The 24,583-nt window shown below is 37.4% G+C and overlaps 1 protein-coding gene and 7 long non-coding RNA genes across 19 annotated transcripts in view; 4 read left to right on the top strand and 4 right to left on the bottom strand.

Annotated features, from left to right (window-relative positions):
• Positions 1-24,583, top strand: part of LOC126926433 (tyrosine-protein kinase Btk29A-like) — a 193,861-nt gene that overhangs the window by 162,910 nt on the left and 6,368 nt on the right. The gene's annotated exons all lie outside the window — the stretch shown is intronic.
• On the top strand, positions 7-3,184 carry LOC126926461 (uncharacterized). The gene is made up of 2 exons (XR_007714623.1): positions 7-2,147; positions 2,210-3,184. It is a non-coding gene; the product is annotated as an uncharacterized LOC126926461 (long non-coding RNA).
• LOC126926447 (uncharacterized) lies at positions 3,267-4,778 on the bottom strand. The gene is made up of 3 exons (XR_007714589.1): positions 4,460-4,778; positions 3,610-4,387; positions 3,267-3,468 (listed from the first exon to the last, which is right to left on the bottom strand). It is a non-coding gene; the product is annotated as an uncharacterized LOC126926447 (long non-coding RNA).
• On the top strand, positions 5,977-8,146 carry LOC126926493 (uncharacterized). Its single transcript, XR_007714660.1, has 2 exons — positions 5,977-6,074; positions 6,408-8,146. It is a non-coding gene; the product is annotated as an uncharacterized LOC126926493 (long non-coding RNA).
• LOC126926445 (uncharacterized) overlaps positions 10,780-24,583 on the bottom strand; it is a 42,266-nt gene continuing 28,462 nt past the window's right edge. The window contains exon 11 of the long non-coding RNA XR_007714576.1: positions 10,780-10,933. This is a non-coding gene — a long non-coding RNA (uncharacterized LOC126926445). The remainder of the gene's footprint in view (positions 10,934-24,583) is intronic.
• Positions 14,295-16,766, bottom strand: LOC126926459 (uncharacterized). Of its 3 annotated transcripts, none has more exons than XR_007714620.1 (3): positions 16,067-16,208; positions 14,637-15,987; positions 14,295-14,323 (listed from the first exon to the last, which is right to left on the bottom strand). It is a non-coding gene; the product is annotated as an uncharacterized LOC126926459 (long non-coding RNA). The 3 variants fall into 3 exon arrangements; XR_007714619.1 differs by lacking the exon at positions 14,295-14,323 and having other exon boundaries at positions 14,637-14,755; positions 14,817-15,987; XR_007714621.1 differs by lacking the exon at positions 14,295-14,323 and adding an exon at positions 16,493-16,766 and having other exon boundaries at positions 15,662-15,987; positions 16,067-16,413.
• Positions 15,524-16,604, top strand: LOC126926472 (uncharacterized). The gene is made up of 2 exons (XR_007714640.1): positions 15,524-15,668; positions 15,780-16,604. It is a non-coding gene; the product is annotated as an uncharacterized LOC126926472 (long non-coding RNA).
• LOC126926483 (uncharacterized) lies at positions 21,061-24,415 on the bottom strand. The gene is made up of 2 exons (XR_007714651.1): positions 22,883-24,415; positions 21,061-22,774 (listed from the first exon to the last, which is right to left on the bottom strand). It is a non-coding gene; the product is annotated as an uncharacterized LOC126926483 (long non-coding RNA).

Genomic DNA, 24,583 nt, shown 5'->3' with positions numbered 1-24,583 from the left:
GTTGACTCGTTGATTGTTAATAGTGATAAACTTTTTGTTGAACATCGGGATATTCCTGCTGCACCTATCACGACATATCACCTTAAAATAATTCATAAATAGTTCGAAGGACGTTTGTATGGAAATCTCGAAGGGTCCACAGCACATTTTGCCCGAAGTTTCACAGTCTGCGTCGATCGTTTTACAGGTTGCAGATATCTCGTTGAAAGTCGATATAACATGGAACACGAAAGCTGGAATGTGTTTGAAGCTTATAGGTCAGTGCAACTAAACCACTTTTGCCCAAATTGTGCTAAATGCGCTTTTGATCGTTGTTTCTATTCGTTTATTTATTTCGTTTGATTTCTCAATGGCATTCCTTGGTGAAACCTGCAGAACGCATTACGAGCGCTGCAAGCGGCACGATATTGGTAGAAATTGTAGCAGCCATTTAGGACGGCCACATCGGGCCATCATTTTAGCCCGAAATTGTCCCGTTGCTGCGGCAACACGCCGTTAAATGGTATCGCTTCATTTAGCGCTGCAGGCAAAGACGGCCGCGTGTACATCTAACTGGTTTTATCGAGCTAAGTTTATCGACTGTTCAAACAGCCCTGTTAATCATCCGGACAAACTTATCCACCGAGAAAGGGAGATCGATCGACGATTAATCTTCCTACGATTATCGAGTTATCCGCTTTCCGATCGAATCGAACAATTTCCAAAAGCTTTAAACGAGACAAATTTGTCGCATGTTCAATCGGTAAATTTTCACTAACGTTTATCATCTCGAATAAAAATTCGTGGAAATAATAAGCATTTTCTGTGCGTCTTTAAATAACGAGTTTACGAGATATTAAAGACAAAGTAGACTTTGGGCAACAAACTTTTGACCGTCCATTTTGAAAGTTTATTCCACTTCCAACATTTTCTCCTTTGTTTCGGCTAATTACTTCGTAGAGGTATGATTGCGTCTGTGCCAAGATTCCAGTCGCGTCTTCTAGGTTTGTTATAAATTCCACTTTTAATCCCTCTAGAAGCTTAAGTGTCTCATTTTCCCTTAAATTTTCTCGAACTTTCATTTCGACGATCAAAACCCACCTACGTTCGAATTTTATCAGTCCAATATATCCCTTCCATCCAAAGCGCACGTTGTTCACTCATACACGGCCAACATGCCAAGTACCAACAGCAAAACTGACATTCGCGGACGACATGGCTGTACTAGCCAGGCACACTAATGCAGAAACAGCAGTCACATTACCACAAGAGCACATCAGAAAAATAAACAAATAAAAGCAAACCCCAGTAAATGTAACCATATTACATTTACACTAAGAAAACGGAAACCACCAAATATTCAATTGAATGGCACGCACATAACATAAACGAGGCAAATTAAATACCTAGCACTCCACTTAGCCACACTACTTACATGAAATCAACATAATAAATCAATTATAGACAAAATATGGATAAAAAGAAGACAGATGTACTGGTTAACTAGTCGAAATTCTAAACTCAGGATAGAAAATAAATTAAAAATATACAAAACGATAATAAAACCTATTGGACGTACGGAATGCCACTATGGGGGACAGCAGCAATGAGTCACATAGATAAACTAGAGTCGCTACCATCGAAGATACTGAGAACAATAGCGAACGCCCTCTGGTATGTCAGAAACGAGGATATAAGCATAGACTTAAAAATACCAACGGTGAAAGAAAAAATCTGGCTAATGAAACGAGCAAAACTCTCATAGAAAGAAGACTAAAAAGAAAACGCCCCACTGACCTCACAGAAGAAAATAGTCAAATTGGAAGATAGTATCTCGCTGGGGGTAGCCACCTTTTATTATTTAGCAATAAAACTAGAAAAAATTACCAAATGTCCAGCTGGACAAATTATAAAGTACAAATTAAATAATAAAAAAAAATATTGTTCGATGTCTCATTTCCGTGTCCTAAAACAGTCTCAACGTATCCTCGCCTTGGAAGTGCGCCTTTCCAGCGAAAGAAAATCGCGCGAGACGTAAATCGAGGAAACGTGGTCCCAGCAGACTGAGCAGAGTAAGATATTGATAAAGGAAGAGTAGCTCGGTGGCGCGTTTCCAATGTAAAGTGGGCTGAGACCGGTCGTGTTCCCGCATATAAACCCCGTGTCCCGTACGTGTCACGATTGACATGATCCATCGTTTCGTGTGTACGACGTTCCTTTCCTCTTCTAGGTGACAGGACTGCTTAACCTATTTATTCGCGGAGAAGAACCGGCTCCGTGGATCTTAGCTCGAAAGTCCCTTGTTCGCCGTGATCGAAATTGGATTACAGCCATTTTGATGGTCCTGGTTCGATCAACCATTTGTGCCTTTTCCTTCGCGCCCAATTACAATGGACAGCGAGATCCTCTGTGACCGAAGAAGAGGAACGAAGAAAGGGCAGAGAGTGGGTTGCTGGCAAATGGAAAGCCGCCTTACCCTCCGAAATTACGGCCACTCTCATTATACCGGGCTGGTATTACGTTTGCCCTGGAAACCTAGTTGAATGAACGGGTTCGATGTGATTGGTGGACAGACGCGTGGCCTGCCTTGATGGAAAAGTGTGTTTGGTTATTGGTTTCGGTGGTTTCCTAGTTTGGAAAGCTTGTAGCAGTATTGGAAGCAAGGGAAGTATGCTGGGTCGTAATGGATTATCTCGATCTCGCCTGTTTTGGCTGCAATTATTCAGATATGTGTAATTTTGTATGCCACACAGAATTAGCTGCGTAGTAGTGATACACATATATGAGTATGAGTGTGTGAAAGTATGGGCGTGCGCAGTGTCTCGTAGAACAGAAGAATGCAACTTGTTGAAGTAATTACTTCAAGAAAAACTCTACTTCTTTGTTTTTGTATATCCGTGACCTGGAGACCGCTGCTAAGAAGAAAATAGAATTTAGTGAAGAAATTCGAAATAAGTAGAGGTGCACATTATTGCGCCCTTGAATATAAATGTTGTTTTGGGTTACAAGGTCTAAAAACAAAGGAGCTATAAATAGATTTCTATTTATGTTTCTTGAAGCCTTCAGCCACAGCTACAAGGTTAACTTTTTTGGTAATGTCCTTTAGTATAAATATATGAACGTGCTCCCTATCATAGCTTCTGCTATTGTATTGTAACGCTATAAGAGTGCAGATCTGCATCAGCATACACTATACTTATACCTATACTTGTTTCAATATATTTTTCCATAACAAATTCATCCACTCGTTGCTTTATCAGTGAACCTCTACAATATGATATATTAAATTAATAAATAACGATAACAATTTATTTGATTTTGACCTCATACACTATACCTGTACTTATACTTATGCCTATACTTATTTCAATATACTTTTCTGTTCCACTTCATCCACTGGTCTCTCTATCACTTAACTTCAACAATATCATACATCAAAATAATAAATAATGGCAATAGTTTATTTGATCTTAACCTCATACACTATACCTGTACTTGTAGTTATTTCAATATATTTTTCTATTACAAATTTGTTCACTCGTTTCTCTATCACTTAACCTCAACAATATCATACATCAAATTAATAAATAATGGCAACAGTTTATTTGATCTTAACCTCATACACTATACTTATACTTATTTCAATATATTTTTCCATTACAAATTCATCCACTCGTTGCTTTATCAGTGAACCTCTACAATATGATATATTAAATTAATAAATAGTGATAACAATTTATTTGATTTTCACCTCATACACTATACGTGTACTTATACTTGTTTCAATATATTTTTCCATAACAAATTCATCCACTCGTTGCTTTATCAGTGAACCTCTACAATATGATATATTAAATTAATAAATAACGATAACAATTTATTTGATTTTGACCTCATACACTATACCTGTACTTATACTTATGCCTATACTTATTTCAATATACTTTCCTGTTCCACTTCATCCACTGGTCTCTCTATCACTTAACTTCAACAATATCATACATCAAATTAATAAATAATGGCAACAGTTTATTTGATCTTAACCTCATACACTATACTTATACTTGTTTCAATATATTTTTCCATTACAAATTCATCCACTCGTTGCTTTATCAGTCAACCTCTACAATATGATATATTAAATTAATAAATAATGATAACAATTTATTTGATTTTGACCTCATATACTATACCTGTACTTATACTTATCCCTATACTTATTTCAATATACTTTTCTATTCCACTTCATCCACTGGTCCCTCTATCACTTAACCTCAACAATATCATACATCGAATTAATAAATAGTGATAACAATTTATTTGATTTTCACCTCATACACTATACTTATACTTATTTCAATATATTTTTCTATTACAAATTCGTTCACTCGTTTCTCTATCACTTAACCTCAACAATATCATACCTCGAATTAATAAATAGTGATAACAATTTATTTGATTTTCACCTCATACACTATACCTGTACTTATACTTATTTCAATATATTTTCTATTACAAATTCATCCAATCGTTCCTCTATCAGTTAACCTCAACGCAACTGTTCTGTACGCATAGTGATAGAAAGATGGTGAAACAAAAAGAGTGCTGAGACGAGTGCAATGTATATCCACGAATATCTTGTAAATCACATACTAAATAAATATGAAACTATTTTAATATCATTTCCACGTGTAATGTGAGTGTTGCTATACATTTATTTCTACGACTAAGATTCATAATTTTCAACTGTAATATCGGTGGAAGTGGTCACATCTAATTGCGTCGTCGAGCATCCAATTGGCCCCTCGATGAGCGATGTTCTCCTATTTCTATGTAGTAAAGAATGGGTTTCTGACGAGATTATTAGGATAGATTACTTTAGTAAATGATTTTGTAGCTTGGAAAGCTTGTACCGCGTGGGATTTGAAAGAAAACGAACGTTCATCCGGTTGGTCGTGATGTAATAGATTAGGCTCGCCTTGACCTCTCACGCTTTTTCGGTCGTAACGTATTATTAACGAAGCTAGTCGTTTTCTCTGCATAGCGAAGGCTGATGGAATTGCGACGAAAATATCAAGTGGGTAGCTTGTAATTTGAAAAACTTGTACGTTGTGTAGAGTTTGAAGGAAGACGATGACGTTTGTTTGATTAGCATTAGTCGCAATAGATTAATATCGCCTCGATTTCACACGTGTTCTTGATTGTAGCATATTATTGATCATAGTGCTCGAGTCTAATTACGTCGATTACGTATGTTTTTCGATTGTATCTATCGTGATGATACGATTTCAATTTCTTTCAGCTTTTTACGACCATTTGTAAAGAATAAATTCATCTCACAGGCTAGTCAATGTTAATTAATTTTCTCCATTTAAGTATTTGTCAAAATACATTTTTCCAGTTATCATGAAACGAGAAAGACCTAAGAGACAGCTTTGAATTCTCTACACGAACGACAAATTAGTTTGAAATTCCTGCGAGGCTGGATAAACCGATATCGGTAAATTCATAATCACAAGGCGAATCCACGGCTTACCTCATGTCAAACCTATAACGCGCCGCAATTCCGATCGACACCGTTCGATCTGAACCGGGTCGAGTTAGTGCGCGTAAGTTTCGCTTCTGTCAGCGTTACGGCTAATCCCGAAAATCCCTAGATTCCTGTTCTGCTTATCACATGTACCTACGTGTATCGACGATACGTACAGTAAATCGATCGTGTCTTTCGTTATCTCGCCACGTTCCCCGCCATCGAAGATTCATCGAGTTTCTAAAGGTTAATTCGATAACATCCGCTCGTTCTTAGATGAGCAATTTCATATACTGATAAATTATGGCGACATAATCGACGTTTACAAAATATTAAGACGGATTAAGGAGAAGATTATATTGTCAATTATATCTTCTTGCGTTTAAACTTAATCTTTAGCACGTAGAAATTTGATATCGTGAAATTGAACAGAACGCCTGTTCGCAAAGTATCCGATTTACGAATACATCTTTCTACTTGTCCTGTTGTGAAAACAAAGTTCTACAATTTATGAAACACCTTCAGATACGAGTGTCGTGAGCCTTCCGTCGTTTAATCGGCAACAGTATTGTTATTTTTTAGTTTATACAGTAGTTTATACAGTACGTATTTTTCATAGACGTTACGTCGATACGATTTCACAATGACCGAGACTTAGCTTTCGTCTTAAGGTTTATTAGGTTGGCAACCAAGTGAGTGTGGATTTTGTCATTACCATCTAATGGTAATCAATTTACCATCTCATCAATATGCTAATCCAAGTTCCAGGAAGTTGTACGAATAAAAACCTTATTCTACTAAAATATACAAATTTTTGGTGTTTTCGCTTTTTGTGCAAATAAATTCATTTCAAACTTCCATCGTCCTTAAGATTCTTACCGATTCTCGTGTGTTCAAGTGGGCGTTGGAAAGAAACGAAAAGCGAGAAAGAATGGATCAGAACCGCCCCACAATTGGGCAAAGAACGAGCGCCCGGGGCGGTGGTCTCGAGTCAAGGCTGGAAACGGTAATTTTACGAAAGATATGTTTCTAATCGGGCGTTAATGGGCGACGCCGGAAGCGTTCAACCAGCATTCTCCTTGCTCATCCGGAAAAATACTTTCCGCTTCTTGCTTTCCTTCTTTGCGCCGGGTTTTTCCTCTCTTCTAAGTGATTGCGTCTGTTCTTGAAATTGAATCAGGCCACGCTGCAAAAAGGAATGCCGGATGAAACGAAGGAAAGGGTGGTTCCCGCGCGATCGATCGATTTCAATTTGCCAACATCCGTACGATAGAGTACGCCAGAACGATACTTGGTGAAGAGAGAATCGCAGCTGTTCCCTTTTCAACGGGAATTTACAAACTCTTCAAATAAATTCACATTAGTTCGCACGCGTTCGTTCAAACCGGGACAAACTAAGGTAAGGTTGGCAACTAAGTGATTGCGGATTTTGTCAATACCATCTAATGACTTAGTCGCCAACCCAGTACGTATTCTTAACACATTACCGACCGCTAACGATTCAACAGCATACGCACGTCCGACCGGCGTCTCAGGCGCAGATTCTCCCTGGCGCCGGCTTTGTTTCGGTTTAGACTCTCCAATACCATTCTTTTTGTTCGCCGCGAACGGTACGTTTTTCAAATTGGTATAAAACTGTAGGAGCTTACAAAGCAACGCAACTGACGCAACTGAGCAAGGTATCTTGGTACTAAATAAGAAATTACTGCTCAAACAATGAGAAAGATTGTCGGCGACAAAAAGCCGATTAATAGGCTATCGGTCGATAAGCATTGGTGACAAAAAACCGATTAATCGGCTATCGGTCGATAAAGTGTTAACGCGTTGGATGCCACGCCAGTTTTACAAGGTTTGGCCGTGGCGCCACGACGAATATTTTATTATACGATACATATAATATTGAAATATTACCTACAACAGATATACTATGGTGTATAATCATCATTAATAAATTTATCTCACTGAGATCATCGGTGACTCCGACGGCGCTGTAGTGCAATTTCGCTAGATTCACTTATCTTTACGATTATCAATTATCTCATATTGTTTCTTCGCGTTGCTAAATAATTGTTCTATGTTGTTAGATCCCGGGATCTACCATAAACCGTAATCCATCCCTCGGTCATACTTATTCGGACCCACAATAATCCTAAAGAACCGTCACAATATTTAGCATTTTCTGTTTTATCGGTGTGAACGTGCTTAGTTCACTTGAGATATCCATATAAAATTCTATATTCGCCATTATTAAGTCTTGTTCAGGTTAAACAAGTTATATGCATCTGAATAAATGGAAACTGTTTTATCGACGTGAACCTGTTATTTAATCGCAGACGCTAAATATTCATTTAATCCTTAAGTAGTATATTGTGAAGTGCTTTAAAGTGAAATAGCTCGTTGAAAAGTAGCCGGCGATACCAATTTTACCAAAGTTAAAATTCTTCAATCTGAAGCTCGTGACATTTAAAAAGAAAGATGTATAATCACGCTCTGTAATTGGACGAAATTGGCGTTTCTACGAACAATATCTTGCGATATGCTTTCTGGGTGAATTATTTCGAACTGGAATTCCAAAAACTGTAAAAAATGACAAGGAAAAAGGTGGGAGTAGAAAAGTTAAAGGAAAAAAAAGAAAAATAGGAAGTATTGCTCAGCAAAGGAGACCTGGAATACGTTTTAAATTCCTTTCACAGGCGACCAATCTTTCCAGTTGTTTGTCGCGAAGGTTAAGTAAGTTTACGCGTGCGCCCGATATAAAACTTTGCATCGTTTCATTTTCCTGTGACGGGATTGCAAGAAGTTTGAAACTCGTGGCGAAGTATTCCGAAAGGATCCGCACTCCTTTCACTGGCAACACGATCTTGATTTTAATTAAGCTCTAAGCGAACGCGACGCGATCAAACTTGCGACCTGTTTCCTCTCGCCAAGCCAAGCCAACCTAACCTATACTTCCTCTTTGATTCGTCGTACCGGCGTTCCGCTAGCTGCAACGTAAATTTTATTCCGAGAAATCGACTCGGTTGTTCGCCACGGAGAAACGTTACGTTGATTTATTCCCGATCGTTTGTCAAAAAGTTTCAGGAATTTTGCTCAGTCGTTGCGCTCGCAATGTTTTCTGCAACTCGTGTTTCGGCACTAGTCACTGAAAGTTCCCGCGGCTTTTCAACTATTCCCTTTGGAAGAACGTAATGCTAATGAAAAGAATTCCTAACGCGATTCCCTACCAATGTGTGCAAAAGTTGGGGTTTCTTTTTCTTTTCAAATAAATCTCATCAATGTATTAATAAATTCATAGTGCTTTAAATTGCTTTCTCTTCAAAATTTATTGTGTAATTGAACGTTAGGAAGAAATTATTTGCGTATTTTCAAACCGCAATAAATGTTTCCTAACCTCTTACAGCAAGCAACCTAATATTTCAACCATCTCCTCTCGTACACAACCACAAATACAAAGATGTTGATGTAACTGTGTCTTGTCAATATTGATGCAAGTGTATGTCAAGTTTCACGATTTTTTGTCAAGACACAGGTGCTATGAAAATTATTTTTTAGTATTGCAGGAAATGAAAATCTGGAGAACGATAGCGTTGAAGTGTTAAAAATGTTTATATTTGTATTTATCATTTGTCATTCTTTCCATCGCTATCGCGAAAAATACCCAGATTACTTTAACGACGGTCGTTTATTTGAAAGAGAACGTTCGCAGGAATAAGCCGCATTGAAAGTTTCCTCGACCTATTTTGTGTCGTCACTTTCGAAGAAGTAACCTGTTTCGCGCGCCGTTTGCACAGCGGAAGAGGAAGTTTCCTGTGGGGAACAGTGAAAACGTCCGGCAATAAACTTCATGGCGAGTAAACTGCTCGTTTGCGTCGACTTTTCGTATCTTGCATGACCGACAAGCCGGAAGTCACGTTAATAATGAAATTCTCCTTGCGATGTTGCGAATTATGCTATGCCACGACACGCCATAACGTTCTTTTCAGAAATTTATGAGACAAAGCCGAGCCGGACGATAAAACGAGTTTGCAAAAGCCTGCTGGCCTGCCTTTTCGAATCCGAAGGTTCCAAGTTTCGAAAAACGTAATTAATCGCACCGGGAAAAGAGAAAACCCTCACTACGATTAAACTTCTTTTTCAGATAAATTGCGATTGCGCGTCTGTAACAGACACTCGATTCGAAATATTCTAAACGCGGATTAATGGAATTTGTGGATTAGATTTAACGAAATTTCTTTGGATAGAATGAAAATAGTAAAACAGTTGACGTAGGTTATAAAGTTACATCAAACTGATGAAAGCAGAGAAGTTTTGTTGAGAAGGAAATGAGTTTGTTTGAAGGAAAATGCAAAAGACGTGGGTTTAAATAATAATTAGAGGATAAAGATTGCAAAAATAGGTCAACGTAGTTCGCAAATTTACATACGATTGACAAAAGGTGAGAAGTTTGCTGAAAAAGAGAAAATAAGCTTTGAGGTTAGGTTGACGTTAGAGAAAATATTTGAGGTTAGAGAAAGGTTATACGAAACGCAGTACTAGATATAAAAAAACCCACGTAGGAGAATTTTAGGAAGTCAAAAATAGAGCACGAACGACTGTAACACTTTTAAAAATGTCAAATTTGCCATGATTACCGTGTAATTCCATTTCGTGTTATTCGACTATTTTGAAGATCATTCGGGTCTCGTAAACTTTCCTCGATATCGTCGGAGGTTTGAGAATCAGACTGCAAGCTGTACAAAAGAATATAGCTCGGCTCTTTATTGCTGTTTGTCGTGTTCTGGAATTCTAGAAGCTTTTACGATGTTCGTGAAGACTCTCGCAGCGCGATGATATACGTGATGGATTAATCATTACATACATCTTGATCGATGACGAACATCTGCTTTAGATTCTTTGCAGGATCATAGGGATAAAGGAGCATTAACCTGTACCAGGAGGAAGATAAATTATTCAAAGCACGCGTCACATATTCGAATACCAGATATTCAGGAATATTCTAACTTATACAACGACAGTTGTACGACTGATTGAATATTATAGGAATTTTGTTTATTTATTTAGAAATATTAGAAATTAGGGTTTCCAATGATCTTCAAACTATATGATAAGTTTATTGATCGATGGGTCTATTTACAATGGATTAAACAGGAAACGATGGTTATTTAACGCGAACTAAATACAGTAATGTATTGTAAATAAGACAACTAAATAATTAATTCACAACTCACAACTATTGTAATACTCCTCTCTACTCCTCACCACTCGACTGTCAACTACCAAATACTCGACTCGACTGTCACCCACAACTCCCCCACTCGACTCTTTAGTAAAACTGCCAGACCTTTTTGGCCTAACGGCACTGAGGTCTTCTCACAATATTGTTTATGGTTCAGCCGATATTTCCTAGGCCATTTGTCCACGATACTACGATATTAATACTCAATAATGATTTCGATTGTTCTAAATTTTCGTTGTTTTAGTAGAAGCTACTTTGCTTCCTTTAAACCGGTCTTAGGGAATTGTAAAACGGTCAGCAGAGACTTTTCGAGCACTTCGTGAATCTTTTACGTGCCACGCGAAACGTACCTCGCATATAAAGCGTAGAAAAGTATACAGAGGAGGAAAGTACTAGCGACATCTCTTATCCCTTCGGCCATTCATACAATTGATTGTCCTTTTTCATGCTTCAATCCCCTACGCATTCCTGCTCGGACAGCCGAGGAGGACGGACTTCTCTAGACGGTCGTCCTCTCCAGGTATAAGTGAATAGTGAAAAAGTGCTGCAAAGTGATAGTGAGGAGGAAATAAAATAACAATGCAGATACCAACTATAAACATAGCAACAAAAGGTGAAACATATTATATAAAAACCAAACAAATTAACATTGAGACGGAAGAAACAAAAGAGCATCGGGGACAGGAAGATAGTAATTCAGAACATGAAAGATACTACCAGGACGAAAGCTGGAAGCCAGCGAAGGCTAGCAAAAAACGCAAAACAACCACAGATATAAGTGCCATAGAAAACCCAGTTACAGAAAAGCAGCGATGGCTGCAAGAATTACCATTAAGTAACTCCTTCAACTCACTAACGGAAGAAATAGACGCTGACCCCGTAAATAAAACCACTATCCAAACAAATCATATTACAAAACCACCACCAATCTTTGTTGAGGCCCAAATAATAGACCCGCTCATCGACCTACTAAATAATCTAGATGAGAAAAACAACTACACAATAAAGCAAACAAAATTGGATCAAGTAAAAATACAAACAAACACACCAGAAACATTTAGGAAAGTTATAAAAGCATTAAAAGAAAAAAATGCTATCTACCACACGTATCAGCTTAAAACTGAAAGGAGCTATAAAATTGTCATAAGAGGATTGCATCCTAAAACCAACATACATAAACTAAGCGATGAGTTAGCTAAAATTGGACATCAAACAAGAACAATAAACAATATAACAAGATTCGACACGAAGCAACCACTAACACTATTCTTAATAGAACTTGAACCCAGAAACAATAACAAGGAAATATATGATATCAAACAAATACTAAACACAATAGTAACAGTCGAACCACCACGACACAAAAAAGATATACCTCAATGCATGCGGTGTCAACAATACGGACACACTAAAAACTATTGCAACAGAAGCCCAGCTTGCGTCAAGTGCGCAAAAAATCACTTAACTGTACACTGCCCATATTCAGGAAAAATAGAAAAAGTTAAATGCTTCAACTGTAATGGAAACCACCCAGCCAGCTATAAAGGATGTGAGGTAAGAAAACAACTACAACGTAAACTGTTCCCGCCTCTACGAAGCAGGACAAGCACTAACACACAAGCCCATCAGGACAGCACAAAACCTGAAATATTACCAAATACAGAGCAAGCAATAAACACCAAACCTATCAGCACCAACACCATTGGTGGTCTAGGCTATGCTCAAGTAACCAGCCAACCAACACATACACACAACCAATACCACAGCAATAGTAACAATGACGCTGCAGAAATCAAAGAACTGCTCAAACAATCTATAAAGAACACCGAAATGCTAACCAGAATGATAAGCGAAGAAAACGCAGTACTCAAACAGCAAACCCAACAAATCACAGTCATGCTACAACTAATTACAAACGTGCTAAGCAAAAAATAAAAACGGACACTCTAAAAATAGCAGCCTGGAACTCAAACGGCCTGCAACAACGGGCCCTCGAAACTAAAACATTCATATACAATAATAATATAGACATACTGTCTCAGAAACACACTTCACTCCAAAAGCTATTTGAAAATACCATACTACACCATATATGATACCAAACACCCCTCAGGAAAAGCTCACGGAGGGACAGCAGTGATAGTCAGAAACGATATCAAACATTATCTACACAGCCAAGTTAACAAAGAATATTTACAAGCAACCACTGTTACAGTTCAAACTAGCAGCAACTACTTCCAGTTGTCAGCAGTATATGTGCCTCTGCGACACAAAATAACAACACAGATGTGGGAAGAATACTTCCAGGACCTAGGGGACAAGTACATCGCAGCGGGAGACTACAACTCAAAGCACACGCTTTGTGGGTCAAGAAACATTACACCTCGAGGTAGAACACTGGAAAAATACATTAGAAATAATAACCTCAATATATTATCCACAGGAACACCGACACATTGGCCGACTGACCTGAACAAAAAACCAGATCTTCTGGACTTTGCAGTTACAAGGGGACCAAACACAAATAAACTAAAAATAACATCCAACCTCGAGCTCAGCTCCGATCATACACCCATAATAATTGAATACTGAAACAAACCAATTCACTATAGCAAACCAGAAACGCTATGCAACAAAACCACCAAATGGCAAACTTTCAAAGAAATAATAGAAAGCAAAATAAACTGCAACATCCCGTTAAAAACTCCTGAACACATAGAACAGGCAGTAGCAACATTGACAGCAACTATTCAGGAAGCAGCAAGGACAACCATTACTCCCGAACCAACCAGCAGACAAACAATAACAATCCCGCAAGAAATACTCGACAAAATCAAAGAAAAAAGAAAAGCAAAAGCAAAATGGCAAAAATACAGAACCCGAGAAAACAAAAAACACTTAAACAAACTTGCAAAGGAAATAAAAAAACAAAATAAAGGAGCACAACGATAACGAATTCGCAAAGTTCATAGGGACACTCTCCACACACGAGAACACCAACTATTCACTATGGAAAGCCACGAAAAAAATAAGGAAGCCAATAATACCCGTCCCGGCAATCAGAAAAGCAGATAACACATGGGCAAGAAGCAACGAAGAACAAGCTGAAGAATTCTCCAACCACCTCTGCAACACATTCACACCACCATTATCAACAACAGCAACCTCAAAAGTCATACGGAGGAGGATCCACAAACCACTACTACCACAGCCGACAAGGAATACACCATACCTAAAACATCCGCACAAGAAATTAGAAACATAATTGATAAAACAAAGAACAACAAAGCGCCAGGAATCGTGAATTTAAATAAATAAATAAAAAAGAAAAAAAAATCCTCTACGCCTTCTCCTGTTTTTTGTTCAAGTGGGTCTCGCTTCAAGGAGAGCTCTACATCTCCTCTAGCGTTTAGTTTTTGGCATAACGATTTACAGCGGCTTCTTTCGTCTCTATTACAATACCAAGGAAAGATCTCCGACATACAGACAATGTGGACGATAAAGCGCAAATGCCGACAAGCCAAAAGGGTTGGAAAACTTCAGAAGGCCCAACGCAGCTGTTGATGTTCAGTTAGCCACTGAAGAGCCAAAAGTGGAGAGTCGTTATCGAGAGTTGTGACATCACATTACTGCATTAAGTTCAAGTTAAATAATCATAGTTTTCTGTTTAATTCAGTGTAATAAATCCATCTATCAATACATTATCACATAGAATAGAAATCACTGGAAATCCTAATTTCTAACATTTCTGAATAAAGAATTTCTATAATACATTCATCCTGTCTATTCCAAAATATAAAAAGACCTGAACATTTTTAATCTACAATCGACGACGAGCTATACGTAAGAAGTGTGTAATTAGAGAAAAAGCAGGAATTAATCATAAAGTACCTTTGATCTCACAGTGGCTCTAGAAATTACTCGCACAACCTCTTATCTTCCAATGAAGCGTTTTTTAAATCAGGCTTTGCGTAAATGGCACGTGATTTAACATAATCGGACTCGGTTAACTAAAACATAAATGATACAATAAATGGTGTGCCACGTGTGTTGCTTTAGCGTTAAAATTACCGATATATCAGGTTCAAGAGTGGTTCAACGTTTCGCCAGTGCTGGCAATATCAGTTCAAACTTGATAAATAAAACATCGTAGTGTGATATAACGCGGAACGTAGAACTCATATGCGGCTGCTTGGATGTCGTCTGGACGGAGCGGTATTTTATTCGAGACACGTGACTCTGTAGCTATTAGAGTCAAATACATATCCCGAGCAAAATCCTAGGAATGCCAGGCTTTTGGTGTCCCGCCGGGGGATAAGGGCTGTCTACGTGTCCGCGGTGGTCGAGTGAAAGTCGTGTGGACGGCCGAAGCAGACTCGTGGCCATAGCACAAAGGGGTAGAAACACGGTTGTGTGTCGTCGAGTTGCGTTTACCGAAGCTGAAGTTAAATTACGCGTGAGACGCTTTGACTCGTGCTGCAGCGGCCCGTGTCGCGTTTCTTGCATCAAATAACGAGGAGAAAGCAAGAAATGAAAGAAAGAAATGGACAGAGAGCGCAGGCACAGGAAGAGGCTTGAGAGAAGAGAAAGAAACGGAGGAAGAAAAAGATGAGAGCAGGCACAAACAGATTGAAGAACCTAGAGAGACAGACAGACAGACGGACAGAGAATACAGAGAAAGAAAGACAGAGAATGAAACAGGAGAAAAAGGAGGACGACCGGCCACAAAAGTTAGAAGCCAGGGCGAAATTCTTTGTCGGATCTTAAGCATTGTCGCCGGTGCATCTGGCTTTTTCAACGCGCGAGATAACGAACAGACACTACGGTTCTCCGTGCATTGTCACCACAAGCCAAGCTTATATAACGTAAATACGATACGCGAAGAATGGCAAGAGACGCGCGCAACTAACAGCAAAGGCAAAGGTAAAGGATGGAAAAGCTTCGGAGCCAAACGGACAGAATGAAGAAGGTGCACGCGAGCTTTCGCGTGTGCTGCGTGAAAGAGACACGATAATGACGGCAATGTTATTCCAGCAGGTGTATCTGGATGATTCAGCGGGATGATTGTATTGGTCTACTTGGATAACGCGAGTTCTCAAGAGCTGCATACATTTTAAATCTGTTCTCTGGTAAAATCAATTATTTCAGGATATTCCTCGAGGAGTTGTCAGTTACTGATTGTTCTACTGCTTCATTATATGTGTAATAACGTAAATCCTTGGGGTAAATAAGACGATCGATTCTGGAAAAGTGAGTTTATTTTAGGAATAAATTAAATTATATACAATAACAATCAATAACAAATCTATTAGAAATTTTACCTGTCGAATGGAGAATCGATTTCTTAAGTCCTAAATTATTGTTCTTCTCTCGTGATCTAATCTATTCAGTGAAATGGTTATTGGTAAAACAAAGCAAAAGTAAATATGTCGATTAGCAGGTAGTTTGAATTCTATAGAATTTACACCTACCCTCCTTGTGTTGACAATTCCAGTGGAAAAACATAATTCACTTCATCTTCTGGTTTTATTATAAATTCTACACATTCTATTCTTTCACCTTTTGTGTTTTCGTTCATGGAGATACGGAGGATAACCTTCAACGGCATGGCGTAGAGAAAATCGATTTGTAATAATCTAAATCCTTGGGGTAATTAATACGATCGATTCTGGAAAATCGAGTTTATTTTGGGAATAAATTGAATTATATACAATAATCATTAATAACAAATCTACTAGAAATTTTACCTGTCGAATCGAGAGTCGATTTCCCAAGTCCTAAACTACCGTTCTTCTCTCGTGATGTAACCCATTCAGTAAAATGGTTACCAGTAAAACAAAGCAAAAGTAAATATGTCGATTAGCAGGTAGTTTGAATTCTATAGAATTTACACCTACCCTCCTTGTGTTGACAATTTCAGTGGAAAAACATAATTCACTTCATCTTCTGGTTTTATTATAAATTCTACACATTCTATTCTTTCATCTTTTGTGTTTTCGTTCATGGAGATACGGAGGATAACCTTCAACGGCATGGCGTAGAGAAAATCAATTTGTAATAATCTAAATCCTTGGGGTAATTAATACGATCGATTCTGAAAAATCGAGTTTATTTTGGGAATAAATTGAATTATATACAATAATCATTAATAACAAATCTACTAGAAATTTTACCTGTCGAATGGACAATCGATTTCCCAAGTCCTAAACTACCGTTCTTCTCTCTTGATCTAACCTATTCAGTAAAATGACAGCCGGTAAAACAAAGCATAAGTAAATATGTCGGTTGGCGGGTAGTTTGAATTTTATAGAATTTACATATGTATGTCGTTAAAGAAGTAGCTTATACAATGCTGGGTAAAATAATTAAAAAGTTACCACTATAAATGGTTCGCATCAGGGGAAAAAGCAGAAAATCTATTAAATAAAAGAATCCTATAGATAAACTGTTTTGCACAGTGTAACTAGAAACATTCAGGATAACTTGAATTATCAATTAATTTTTTGCGATTTTCCTATACCAAACAATTTTATTATCTCGTTTACTTTGTTACAAATGGTTTAATTCTGAAGTGTATCCTACGGTTTATTTTTTAAAAAAATAGATCAAAAACAGTTTTCTGTCTAAAAAATGCTAAAGAATATTTCTTAAAGCTTATTCAATCGAGCGATAGTTGACCAGGCGAATATAGTTAGCAACGACAGTAGGTTATGCGAGTTATCGTAGGTAGGGTGGTTAACGCGATCATTGGCTACGAAGGAATTAATAATGGGTCGAGATTAATTGCGTGCTACGCAGATAATCGATGGCCGATGTCCGAGTGCATCTTACGCGTGTTGGCAATTTAATTAGTGGGACATGTTCCCTCCTGTCTGATTATCATAATGATGGAAGGGGCTTCGGTAAATTATCGTAATGCGATTCGACTGTGCGCACCACGTATCCACCATTTTATATCCTTTAATTTCATTTCCCTTCATTGTTATTTACGTTATCCAATTGAAAAAAAATTCTTACTTCAAAGTATATACATACTAATCTATCGAATTATAGAGAGAAATTTGATTCGAAATGCTTAAGACTTTTTCAAAATTGTCTTTAATCTACATAATAATAAATCCCTTTATCAAATGTATATACGAACAAAAATAGAGACTATTTGAACAAAGTAATTGAAATAAACGAACAAGCAAGATCACATATTAGGTTGGCAACTAAGTGATTGCTGATTTTGTCATTAGGTGGTATTGACAAACCCCGCAATCATTTAGTTGCCAACCTAATATTTCGCAGAATAAAATACTAAGCGATGATGCAGAAGGGAAACGCAATTTCTCTAACAATAAAAAAATATGTAACAATAGCAACGAATATGTTAATCACACATTCAATCAAACCTGAAATCTACGTTTCATTCTACCTTTTTCCTATTCTATCGAGTTTACACTTTTCGTTCTTTATTTGACTATTCCGAACTATGTTACTCGTAACTACTCTATCACGTGTCGATGGAATATAAGAGACGAGATTAAAATTTTGTTACAAGTTATCGGGCTCGTAATTAGCTTAAAATTCTATCCTAACCTCAACATGTCTTCATTATAGAAATATCTTAATTACACTAACAGATTCGTGTTGATGGCGATTATAAAATTGATTGCAGTCGAATTTTCGTTCATCGATCTATCGAAGAGGATTCGTCGATTCGTCCAAGACGAAAAAGATCGATTGGCAGATTACGAGCGTCATTAAGTTTTCTGTCGGCATCGATAGCGTGCACGGATCAATCGTCATTGAATTATTGGCCGAGGTCTCGGTATAATACGCCAAGAGAATCCTCGGATCTCCGACAAGCTATTTTGCGAGATTCGAATTTCCCTGCCGGCGATCGTCATTATAACGCACTTAACATCGCATCGCATCGATTAATTGCGCCCTCTCGCACATCCATCGTGCGGCCATTTGTCGCCTGCTATCCTTCTTCTCGCGTTCACATGTGACACGTAACATCACGCGTGTTGTACATTGTCGTGTTTTTGCTAATGTGCTAAAATTCTTGATGGATTGATTTTCTTATCATTTCTTTGAAACTCAAACGATACGTCATTTGATATGTTATCTATAAGCGGTTGAATTTTCAGAAGACCTAGCCTCGCCGGGTAGTAATTTGTCATTAGGTGGTATTGACAAAATCTGCAGTCACTTAGTTGCCAACCCAACAGTAAGCCATTGAAAAAATCATTTTTTGATTAATTACGGAAAGACCGTTTTCACGCGGTTGTTAAAAAACTAACGTGTCATGTAAACGGGTTAAAAGAATCTCTTTAAAAAAAAAAAATTCAACTGAGACCTGGCTGCTTTTGAATAAAAGTAACGCGAATTACGTAATGTTGGTAATTGTCCAACTTGTACACGTTACAATGTGAAGTTGCAATTCTGTTCATTTCCGAGTTGTTTGTTAGCGTACGCGCGTAAAAGGTACAAACGGCGAAGAAAATTCTTCACGGTGGGAGAATCTGAGACACGGGTGAAGAATATTGACTTTCGAGTTTTAGCGTGTTTTACTTTTGAGCGACGTTGTCGCGCTACAAAATTGTTGCAAATTTTTCAAGAGAATTCACAAATTTCATAGAATTTTAAAAGTTCGACATTAAGCAAGACGCACAAAATGTGAAAAAATATATCAAAATATTCACAGTGTAATGGTTTCTAATGGAGATTCTAATTCTAATATTTTTTTGAATTATAGAAACTCTTTGATCATAGGCCTAGAGAATGTAGCAGCGCTAAACGCAACTTTTCTACTTTGTAGATATTTCGGTTTTATAAAAGTTTCAATAACAAAGAGATGATATTTCGTGGTTTGTCGTTGGTTCGTTTTACCGATGTTCCAGTCGAGTATGTGCAGAGACACGTATACGTAGTATAGGATATTTTTATTTATTTAGAAATATTAGAAATTAGGGTTCCCAATGACTGCTATTGTATATGATAAATTTATTGATCGATAAATCTATTTACAATAGATTAAACAAGAAACGATGGTTATTTAACGTGAACTAAATACAGTAATGTGATATAACTAAGACAACTAAATAGTTAATTCAAAACTCACAACTATTGTAATAGTTTACAACTCATAACAACTCGGCAACGCAGCCATCCACTCCTCATAACTCGACTCCCCACCAATCGACACTCAACTCACGACTACTCAACTCGACTCTCAACTCACGACTACTCCACTCGACTCTCAACTCACAACTACTCAACTCGATTCTTCAGGTAACGACTATCCGGTAACAACTCCCAGACACTTTCGGCCTAACGGCACTTATGCCTTCTCGCATTATTGTTTATGGTTCACCCGATATTTCTTTGTCCACGATGCTACACTATTATTATTGGCGACGTCAGAAATTAGACAATGATAATAGCTTTTGCATACTTCGTTATTCCAGATATCCTACGCTTTCTTTATCCACAATTTAATTTCAAATTAATAACAAAGTTAATTAATAACAAAATTCACTATAACTATAATAGAGAAGCCATTCGAAATTTTCAACCAATACGTCAATCCATCGAAGAATTCTTTTAAACGAGTCACAAAAGTCTTCACATAAGTTTAGTCTATTAATTCTGTAGGAAAATCGGTGTCAAAAAGAAAAGCAGATCAATGTGCCTCACTTGTCAGGAGCTGCGAAAGATTACATTTTGAAGACAGAAATAATTTTAATATCGTCGGAATACCGGTATATTTTTATTCGACTAGATTCTCCGCTCTTCCTATTTGCTTAAAGCTACTGAACCGAACTGGCTCTTTCATTGGCTCTTCCCCTTCCACCCGTCTTTGCTCGGTTTGTCTCAGTCCTTTCCTGACGATGGGTCGTGCCACGCCACGCCGGTAATGGATGCCTAGCCGGTTTGATCTAACTGCGGATTGATCGCCATGCCCCCGCGGAGGCGGAGGTTAATCTGATTTAATTCATAATCCTAGATAAGCCTTTTATCATTCCTTTACCGGTTAATTGGGCGATACGGATCAGCCAGCAAGTAGCATGTGCTAAATTGTAAATAGATCCTCTGCAATATTTGCTTTTTGCTTGAAAATGGTTATGTCGATAGTCGTTGAAATAAAGATGTTCCAATGATTTTTAATAAACTGCTATTGCTATAAAAGTTTATTTATTTCTACGTTCATTTTCAGTTGTTTCATTGTGGTAGAATATTATTATTGGATTATTATATGATAGGATATATAGGATATAGGCCGTGAATGTTTATGCAAAGAAAAAATATTTTTCCATGGACAATTAAAAATGCAAACGAAGTTGAGATTTATTTCATGCGTTAAATATTATCACGAGGACCATACTTGGAATATTTCACACATTTCTTCGCGAATTCATTGCATGCGACCTGTTCACGTTTGCGCTTTTAAATTTCCCATAAACGGCGAGTCTTAACAAACTTTCGTAGTCTAATTAATAATTAATTGCAGTTGCTTTGAAAATTATAGGTTTCGCGTAACATCGTCAACGTGGGATTTTCGTTCAAACGACGATAAGAATAAATATAGAATTTCATTTGGCAACAGCAAGAGTTTCCGAATAGATTCACTGTCGGACCATAGAAAAATTGCTATATCGGAAAACGAAATTGATCGCCACCATTTATAAATAAACTATCGCTACCGCATTTTTCGCTTGTATGTAAAATATTGCGAACGTACGCGCGCAAAAACTCGCGGTTTGTCTGCCGGTTGACGGAGGAAAATAGTTGCAGACCAGACAGTTGATTACAAAGTGCACTGTATTAATTTATTGCTATGTTACTTACGAACAATCAAAAAACATTTCCCGGAACAAATCCACCACTTGTTCAAATCATACCTAAGCAACAGAACTTTTACAGTAAAAATAAAGGATGTATATTCTGAAGTAAAAGACGTCAAGGCAGGGTTACCATAAAGAGGCGTCTTAGGACCAATATTAAACACACTATGCATAGCCAACATACCAACAGCAAAATACTGACATTCCCGGACGACACGCTGTCTAGTCAGGCACACTAATGCAGTCACATTGCACATCAGAAAAATAGAAAAATGGCTACAGGATACGTTACATTGTACTATATCCTTTTATCAAATATTTTTGTCGAAAGCTAAACTCTGCTTTGCTATACGTGGCTTTTGCGTAGTCCGGCATTTGTGTGCAGACATCGTAACCGCACTCTGTGGAAAATCATTTTGTTGGGTCTGGAGATTTTGCAAAATATCACCTCTTCTGTCGATATTGGAAAATGTGACTCGCGTTTAACGCGTACATTAATCATGTATTACCACGCCCGCTGCTTGTAATTCGCCACACGGTAGAAATTGGTGTACTGGCTTTTAATGCACGTTTTAATAGGAACATGGAAATATGTCGATGATGATTTGTGATAGTTTTATGCAAAACTAACATAACCTAATTTTCATTTGTAATTACGCGAAAGTAGTTTGGTTGTTTATCACATATTTTAAATAACATATCACATTACGAACTGTTACTCAAAGAGATTTATACAAATTTGAAAGTGCAGCGTGTATAATCCTATGCTTCAATGATTCCGGTTACAACTCACGATTTATCACTTTGCAAATGCAAAGCGTTGTTCGCGATAAGATTTCACGACATGCCGCAGCCAGCTACTCCCAGTTTCCGGTCTCCAACACAACGGTTTCAATTTCGATTCGTAGACTCGCCGCGTCTTCTGTGCGCCAACCGTCGACTTTTTCCCTTTGCCCATCCACCCATTCAACTTTCCCTTTTGATCGCGTAAAACGTTGACAACTGTCGTCTCGTCTATCTGCATGCATCGCGAATGCTTTTTCAATTTCTCGCTGTATGCTCTTTAAAGTTCTTTAAATCTTGAATCTCATATGTGAGCACGCAACATGTATATCACATGTGATCTTTATACTAGGCTGGAGCAGTTTCTTCGTAATTTTCTTTCTTTTCTTCTTAAGACTTGTTACTTTTCTGTATTTGTAATGTTAATAGCACTCATGATTATTCGAACGATACACTTACAAATTTCAATTAATAAAATGAGGTGTGATAAACTAATTTGTTAAAACAATTTGGTACCTTCACACAAAAGTATTCGAGCGCTGTAACACTGTTGATAGTTGATAGATAACAGAGGTAGTTCAAATGATTGTAACACAGAATTAACAGGTTTAATATAAGCTTCCATGTTTAACAGTATTTAAAATTATAATTAACACGGTGCAAATGATTTAACGATGATACAACTAGTGTATTATTATAATTCGACTCGATTTTATAATATTTCTCGACGTATTCGTTTGACTAAGCGACCTTGATTTTATTTCTCTGAATCTCTCGATGCATTCGGTTTGAATCCTCGTGTGATACTGATTGCCCTTCGATTTTTTCCTTTGTCTTCTCTTGGAGACGACCCCCACCACGCTCGGGTCTCGCAACCATTCGCGCTTATGATCACGTATGCCACCTTTTTTCTATAGGTAAAATAACGGGGCGAAGGCGAATCGATGTCTTTTAGAACTCGCTGCTGGACGGCAACTATGCGTTTATTACTACATTGTGTATATCTCGCCGGTCTTGTAAGACGATCTGTCTGCGACACTGTAGTACCAAGGGAGAGTACCGCGAAACAAACCATATATTAATGCGGTAAATCATAGAAAAAGATTGACTTTTGCAAAACCTATATTAATAAAGATAATTCTTTTTGGCACAAAGTCATCTTTTCGGACGGGTCAAAGTTTAACATTTTCGGCTCGGATGGTCAAAATTAAATGTGAAGAAAACCAAATATGGAATTGGAAATTCGACATTTACATCAAACAATGAAACACGGAGGTGGATCGGTTATGGTGTGGGGGTGTATGGCTGCCAGTGGCACCGGAAATTTGATATTTATTGATGGAATACTTGATAAATATAAGTATTTAAATATTTAAAAAATAACATTAAACAAGTGCCTGTAAATTGGGATTATTGGAAGATTTTCACTTCCAACAAGATAATGATCCTAAGCGTACTGCTAGAATTGCGAAAGAATGGATCGTATATAACACACCACACATGCTAATTACTCCACCGCAAAGTCCAGACATAAATCCGATTGAAAATTTATGGGTTGAAATCGGAAAAAGATGAAATAAATTTCAGATAATCTCGAAGCAAGTATTGGAAGATAAAATTATAGAAATATGAAACTCCGTTGAGTGTAGTTTTACAAAATCATTGGTTTACAGCATGGAACGTCGATTGAGACGCACTATCGCTGCTAAAGGTGGTCCAACAAAATATTAATATTAAATAATTTAATAATATATGTAGCGTTTAAATACTTCTGTCAGTCACTTACAATACGTGTTTCTAATAAATGTATAACTTCTACCTACGTTGTTGAATCCTTTTCAAATTTTACTGACATAACCTCAAAACTGCCATCTTCCTATTGACATCTGCTCGTCGAAGCAAATTACTTGAATGTACGTTATTTCGGCCATTCAAGTTTGCATATGTAAGTGTTCGAATACTTTCGTCAGCCATTATATATCTCTTGAATAATTCCAATTTCATACATAGCTGTAACAAAGTAATCGTATGAGCGAGCAACTCTTATCTCACGTGCTTCTAAAAGTCTATGACGAACATAGAATTTCAAGTGTCTGCGAATGAGACGACATTTCGTAACCTCAAAATTCCACTTTTTAGTGAAAAGAGAATATTAATAACTGCTAGATCGATATGTGTCCTACATTAATATTAATATACTGTTACTATAAGCTAATG

This window comes from Bombus affinis, chromosome 18 (genome assembly GCF_024516045.1).
Source record: "Bombus affinis isolate iyBomAffi1 chromosome 18, iyBomAffi1.2, whole genome shotgun sequence".
NCBI lineage: Eukaryota > Metazoa > Arthropoda > Insecta > Hymenoptera > Apidae > Bombus > Bombus affinis.
The sequence above is the reverse complement of the archived record's forward strand: the minus strand, read 5'-3'. Positions and strand labels throughout refer to the sequence as shown.